The sequence below is a fragment of the Palaemon carinicauda genome, unplaced genomic scaffold (assembly GCF_036898095.1).
Source record: "Palaemon carinicauda isolate YSFRI2023 unplaced genomic scaffold, ASM3689809v2 scaffold23, whole genome shotgun sequence".
Taxonomy (NCBI): Eukaryota; Metazoa; Arthropoda; class Malacostraca; order Decapoda; family Palaemonidae; genus Palaemon; species Palaemon carinicauda.
In genome coordinates this window covers 309,789-316,562 of record NW_027169920.1, presented here as the reverse complement: position 1 = coordinate 316,562, position 6,774 = coordinate 309,789, and the positions used below count along the sequence as shown (strand labels likewise).

Here is a 6,774-nt window from a genome sequence, read left to right as displayed (position 1 = left end):
ACTGGCTTCCACTTGGGTTAGGAAGCAGCTTTTCAATGTTAACCTGTAGATTTAAGTCTGGAATGAATGGTAGAATTACTGGCTCTGAGGTGACGAAGTTGTTGAAATGTCACTTGCTGTATCTGAAAGGATACTGTTAGGTTACAGTTCCGAGCGCCTTTTTTAATCCTTAAGAAATATCTTCCTCATTGTCCCTAATGAAGGGGTGGATAGTGGAATTTATACCAACCCGTTGATCATCGTGCAGGTATATTATTCCGAGCTGCCTTCCCCTTAGGGGGGAAGGATTTCTTCAGTTGGCCACGTACGATTCATCTTGGCCAAGCCAGGTCCTATCAGTTTTCACATCCCTATGAAAGACAGTTTGGAGGCTAGTGGAGACATCGCTTTTGCTCCCAGGTTTGTGACCAGGTGGACTAACATTCATTTCTAGTGGTAGTCGATCCGTTAATTAGTGCCTCCCTATTAACCCTTTTACCCCCAGGCTATTTGGAAATTTCCAACCCTTAACCCCTAGGGGGTTATTTTTTTCCCAGCACATTTTGCAGTATATTTTTTTTAAATTGCTCTAACAGCCTTAATTTTTGTCATAGAGAGGTCAGGTTGGTCTCATTCTCTTGGAAAATGCCTGAATTTTCTCAAAAAATTATAAAAAATATGAAAAAAAATTTTTTATAGCATTTTTTTGCAAGGACGTACCGGTACGTCCATGGGGGTAAAGGGATGGCTTTTGTGAAATGTACCAGTACGTCCTTTGGGGGTAAAAGGGTTAAAGGACGATGGAGTGTATTTCGCGTAGGAACAATTCAGAACATTTTAACCACCTCTCTCAGTCTGACGGGACAAGGGACGCTTCTTGCTTGCTTTCTCCAGTGGTCATTTAACCCCTCGTTAAACAATTACAGTATAATCACTGTTCCAGCATGCTGTGAAAACATCTCATTAAAGGATTCAAATTTGTATAGCTATGAAAAATACAAATAGCTTTTTAAAATTTTTGATATATTGTATAGTTTTCCCAAATTAAATTGATTTTAATCAGGATTTTTTTCTGTTCTTGTCAGGTCTTTAAGCTATCTGAGCAGCTGACTTTATTGTATGTTAATAAGGAATGTAATCAAACTGAACTATGAGGGTTTATAATTCGTACTAGACCAGATTATCCCATGCCGTTAAGGTATTGAATTTGATCATCTCGATCTTGTGGGCCCTGACGATTCTTTAATGTATCTGCTATTTTCTAAACCAGTTGAATGCATTGCAATTTATAATATTTGAAATATATTGTTATTATATGTTAGTTAACCCTTTTACCCCCAAAGGACATACTGGTACGTTTCACAAAACTCATCCCTTTACCCCCATGGACGTACCACTACGTCCTTGCAAAAAAATGCTATAAAATTTATTTTTTTTCATATTTTTGATAATTTTTTTGAGAAACTTCAGGCATTTTCCAAGAGAATGAGACCATCCTGACCTCTCTATGACAAAAATTAAGGCTTTTAGAGCAATTTAAAAAAAAATATACTGCAAAATGTGCTGGGAAAAAAATAACCCCTTGGGGGTTAAGGGTTGGAAATTTCCAAATAGCCTGGGGTAAAAGGGTTAAGAAGCTGGAAGGATATGGGTAATCGCAAAAAATTAAAGTTCCTGACCAATACTACTGTATTTCAATCTTTTGTGTTTCCATTTGATAGGAAGTACAGTAGTGCAATGGATTTTTGATAGTACAAATGAAGCATTAGTTTTTATACCTGAAAGCATAAAACCACCTTTATTGGTTTTGAGTCTGTTTTTACATGGATTGTGATAGACAGGAAATTAATTCTTATCTGCTATAGGTCTTCATCAGTAATTTTTTCATGAAAGTTTTCCCAGACGTAGAAGTTACTGCAGGTCTTCATAAGTTTATAATTTAATCTGTAATTAATGCTTTTCAGGGCGAAGTTGACAGATCCAAAGGCACTCTTCACAGAGATGGTGTACTTGAAAACATGCCTACCTAGGAATAAAGCTTTAACCTTGGGGAGAATTGTACAGGTTGGTGAATTTCTATTGAGTCCTTAGTAGTGTTTATGAAGGAGAAAATTATTTTTGGGGAGGGGCTTGGTTGCAGACGTTGTCCTGGAATGGGCATGAGTCTACAGTTATTAATACTCTAGTACGAAGTTCTTGGAGACCTCGCAGCGTTTCAAGCACAAAAATGTATTAACCCTTTTACCCCCAGGGGGTTATTTTTTTCCCCAGCACATTTTGCAGTATATTGTTTTTAAATCGCTCTAACAGCCTTAATTTTTTGTCATAGAGAGGTCAGGTTGGTCTCATTCTCTTGGAAAATGCCTGAATTTTCTCAAAAAATTATAAGAAATATGAATTTATTTTTTTTATAGCAGTTTTTTGCAAGGACGTAAGGGATGAGTTTTGTGAAACATACCAGTACGTCCTTTAGGGGTAAAAGGGTTAATGGTTGGTCTCCAAAACCCTCTTTCTTCCCTAGCCTCGTGTAGAAGGGTGAATATTTGTATACCTATGATTGTGAATGGTTGTAGAGAGTATGTTGTGACAGGTACACCGGTGGTAACCGAGACGGCGGTTCCTTTCTAGGATGCCGGACACGATGGCACTCGTAGCAGACGATGCTCGTAGCAGACGACGCTCAGCTACTGAGATGCCGTAGCAAATACAAATGAGCCTGAACTTGCAGGTCTGCCCTATACACAGGTAATCAGGTATCATTGGATTCCCTGTTCTAGTCTTTAACAGGACATGATGGCACTCGTAGCAGACGACGCTCAGCTACTGAGATGCTGTAGCTCTTTAACAGGAAAGTCCATAAAAGACCGCACAGCTCTTTAGCCCTAGAAAATGTTAACAAAATTGTTTACCTCTGACTTTGTTTAATCCTTTTGTTTAATACATATCTCAAATATTTGTTGAAGCCAGATCTCTTGTTCAATACTCTAGGATATATGTATACTTGAATAAGTTTTCAAATAAGGTGTGTAGACTGTTCGTGTTGTACAGTAGTGTACTGTAATTTTAAACTTATTCCTTAATCTCTAGTTTTTTTTTTTACTTTTGCAAATGCTGCATTTAAGCATTCAGCAATGAAAGGAGTTAAAACTTGAACTCTATCTCTACAGACAATCGATAGCTCAACAGATGTAGTATATCAAGTGACTTCAGAAGGTCCGGGGGGCGTCGTCACTGCTCGAGATTTCGTGAATCTGTCATTGGGAAAAGATTGGTGACAATTAGATTGTTGGTGGGGCGGCGCTCGTTCATAACGATGAACCTCATCAGGAGAGAATTGTTCGGTTTGTAGAAATAAGTTTTGTAATACGTTGGTAGGTGATTGAATAAGTCCATCTTAGAAGCCCAATAAAATGGATAAATTTCTGAAATTATGTTCTTCAGTTCTCCTTCACTATTGTATTACATAATGTAACATAACTAGACATAAAATCAAACGAAGAACTGAAAAGGTATAAATATGTGTGCAATGAATAAAAAAGAAATTGAATAAGTGTCGAATGAAACACAAAATAATTGGACTTCTTTTAAAAGTATTTCGTTATGAGGAAATAGCTGTAGGAATTTTTATAAACTTGTAGGTCAGCTCTCGTTAGCAAAATCAGCTGACTGAAAACAATGGAAATTATGGGTTTTGGGGGTCATGAGCTGGAGGCCTAAGTTAATCATCTTGGATTTAAAACCTTTTCAACTAGAAAACCACCCACTCTTGTAATGTATCTCATTCTTATATAGGGGACTTACTGTGCCTTATTTACCATCGTTGTGTGGGCACCCAAATCTTGAACATTTAGAGCATGAAGATGCATACAGTAATAATTAGAAAGTGCACTGTGTATAGAGAATGCATTTTGCCCTGCAGATATTTCCGTGAACCCCCCTGATGTTCATATAGCTTCTCTTCAAAGCTTTCCTTATGTTGACATTTACCCTAAAAATATAAAATTCCAGTTTTCTTTCCTTTGAGGGTTGTGGTGGCCTGGTGATTGCCAGACTGGGGTTCGAGTCCCGCTCAGACTCTTTAGTTCCTCTGGTCGCTGCAACCTCGCCATCCTTGTGGATGGGGGGTTTTGGGGGAGCCAATAGGTCCATCTGCTGAGTCATCAGCAGCCATTGCCTTGCCCTCCTTGGTCCTAGCTTAGGTGGAGAGGGAGCTTGGGCACTGATCATATGTACTATGGAGAGTCTTTATGGCATTGTCCTGCTCGATAGGGCAATGTCACTGTACCTTGCCTCTGCCATTCATGAGTGGCCTTTAAACCTTTAAACCTCGCCTCGCCTTATTAACCATGGCGATTTTGTGAAACCCTCCTCGCCAGCGCTACAGTAGTGTACACTATTGGCTCTAGCAGTGAAAGTAAGATTCAATGCTGACATTTTTCAAATTCTCATTCACTAATTCTTGCTGGTGTTTGCGAGTGCTTACCAGTTTTTTGTGAACGTTCACCAGCATTCGCTAGTATCGGATGCCGTTCACGAGCGCTTGCAAGCGTTGGCGGACAATTGCCACCGTTCACTGATTCTCACCATGTTTGCTAGCAAGCCTATACGAATCTGCCTAGTGTTTGTGTTCTTTACGTTCTGGGACAACAAACCCTTCATGCTAGACTGCTTCTTCGTGGGTAACTTTTTTCCCTGAGGAGAAGTTTTACACAACTACAGGTGTTTGTTGAAACTGTATAAAAGGCTGAAACGAACTCTGGTGTCGCATGCACTCTCACCAAAATAAAACTTCAAGGTTATTGCAACAAATACCATTTACTACCGATGGCTGGAGGCAGCTGCATGTGTCAGTGTGCCCCTAGACACGACGACTTCTCGTTAGACACTGAGTTTTGAAACATAATCCTTCTGGGTTATTTTCTTGGGCTTTTTTGCCTGACGGAATAGAGAGCTCTTCGGAGCAATCGCACAACGGACTTGTGATGTACTGTATACCCTTAAAAGGTTATTATTTCAAGCCTTTAATCCTAATGGAATAGTAGTAGCATCTGCTTACATTTACGAACGATAACAAACCCCGCCCACAAGGCAGCCGGACAAACTTTGTCAGCTTTTTATTATGTTTACGACCGTTAGCAAGCCGCGCCTACAAGGCGGTCTGGCAAACCGATGGAGGTATGATCGCTACACCAGCTGTATGTTTTGTTTTTGTTGGCGCATGCGCTCACATCTTATAAAGTACCACAGCCAGTCGATGACCAAATTCCTTGGGCAATAATATTGCGATTTGTCGGTCTGGCAAACCGATGGAGGTATGATCGCTACACCAGCTGTATGTTTTGTTTTTGTTGGCGCATGCGCTCACATCTTATAAAGTACCACAGCCAGTCGATGACCAAATTCCTTGGGCAATAATATTGCGATTTGTCGGTCTGGCAAACCGATGGAGGTATGATCGCTACACCAGCTGTATGTTTTGTTTTTGTTGGCGCATGCGCTCACATCTTATAAAGTACCACAGCCAGTCGATGACCAAATTCCTTGGGCAATAATATTGCGATTTGTCGGTCTGGCAAACCGATGGAGGTATGATCGCTACACCAGCTGTATGTTTTGTTTTTGTTGGCGCATGCGCTCACATCTTATAAAGTACCACAGCCAGTCGATGACCAAATTCCTTGGGCAATAATATTGCGATTTGTCGGTCTGGCAAACCGATGGAGGTATGATCGCTACACCAGCTGTATGTTTTGTTTTTGTTGGCGCATGCGCTCACATCTTATAAAGTACCACAGCCAGTCGATGACCAAATTCCTTGGGCAATAATATTGCGATTTGTCGGTCTGGCAAACCGATGGAGGTATGATCGCTACACCAGCTGTATGTTTTGTTTTTGTTGGCGCATGCGCTCACATCTTATAAAGTACCACAGCCAGTCGATGACCAAATTCCTTGGGCAATAATATTGCGATTTGTCGGTCTGGCAAACCGATGGAGGTATGATCGCTACACCAGCTGTATGTTTTGTTTTTGTTGGCGCATGCGCTCACATCTTATAAAGTACCACAGCCAGTCGATGACCAAATTCCTTGGGCAATAATATTGCGATTTGTCGGTCTGGCAAACCGATGGAGGTATGATCGCTACACCAGCTGTATGTTTTGTTTTTGTTGGCGCATGCGCTCACATCTTATAAAGTACCACAGCCAGTCGATGACCAAATTCCTTGGGCAATAATATTGCGATTTGTCGGTCTGGCAAACCGATGGAGGTATGATCGCTACACCAGCTGTATGTTTTGTTTTTGTTGGCGCATGCGCTCACATCTTATAAAGTACCACAGCCAGTCGATGACCAAATTCCTTGGGCAATAATATTGCGATTTGTCGGTCTGGCAAACCGATGGAGGTATGATCGCTACACCAGCTGTATGTTTTGTTTTTGTTGGCGCATGCGCTCACATCTTATAAAGTACCACAGCCAGTCGATGACCAAATTCCTTGGGCAATAATGTTGCGATTTGTCGCATATACTATATTCTCGCAAGCGCGCTCAGACTCTCAAATGTTTACCCCGAGGGCAAGAGGTTACTCATGCGTCGCGCATGCGTACAAGCGATCTTTCTGCCGACAAGGACTATAGGCCATCTTACAATTAGAACTCCGTTCTAATAAATCATTATTGTTGATGGCTATATTCCTTGTGGGAAACCAGGATATGCATTACTCTTCTTCATTCTCGTAACCAGACATACTGGATGTGCGGTCTACCTTCATCCCAGCCAGTTACTTCCTA

At 40.8% G+C, this 6,774-nt stretch overlaps 1 long non-coding RNA gene across 2 annotated transcripts in view; it reads left to right on the top strand.

Moving 5' to 3' along the window:
- Window positions 1-1,468: 1,468 nt before the first annotated feature.
- The window catches only part of LOC137636098 (uncharacterized), a 33,561-nt gene continuing 28,255 nt past the window's right edge, over window positions 1,469-6,774 (top strand). Inside the window, exons 1-3 of one of the 2 annotated variants that reach the window (XR_011042928.1) lie at window positions 1,469-2,043; window positions 2,608-2,724; window positions 3,147-3,320. This is a non-coding gene — a long non-coding RNA (uncharacterized lncRNA). The remainder of the gene's footprint in view (window positions 2,044-2,607; window positions 2,725-3,146; window positions 3,321-6,774) is intronic. The other variant, XR_011042927.1, reaches the window with a different exon arrangement.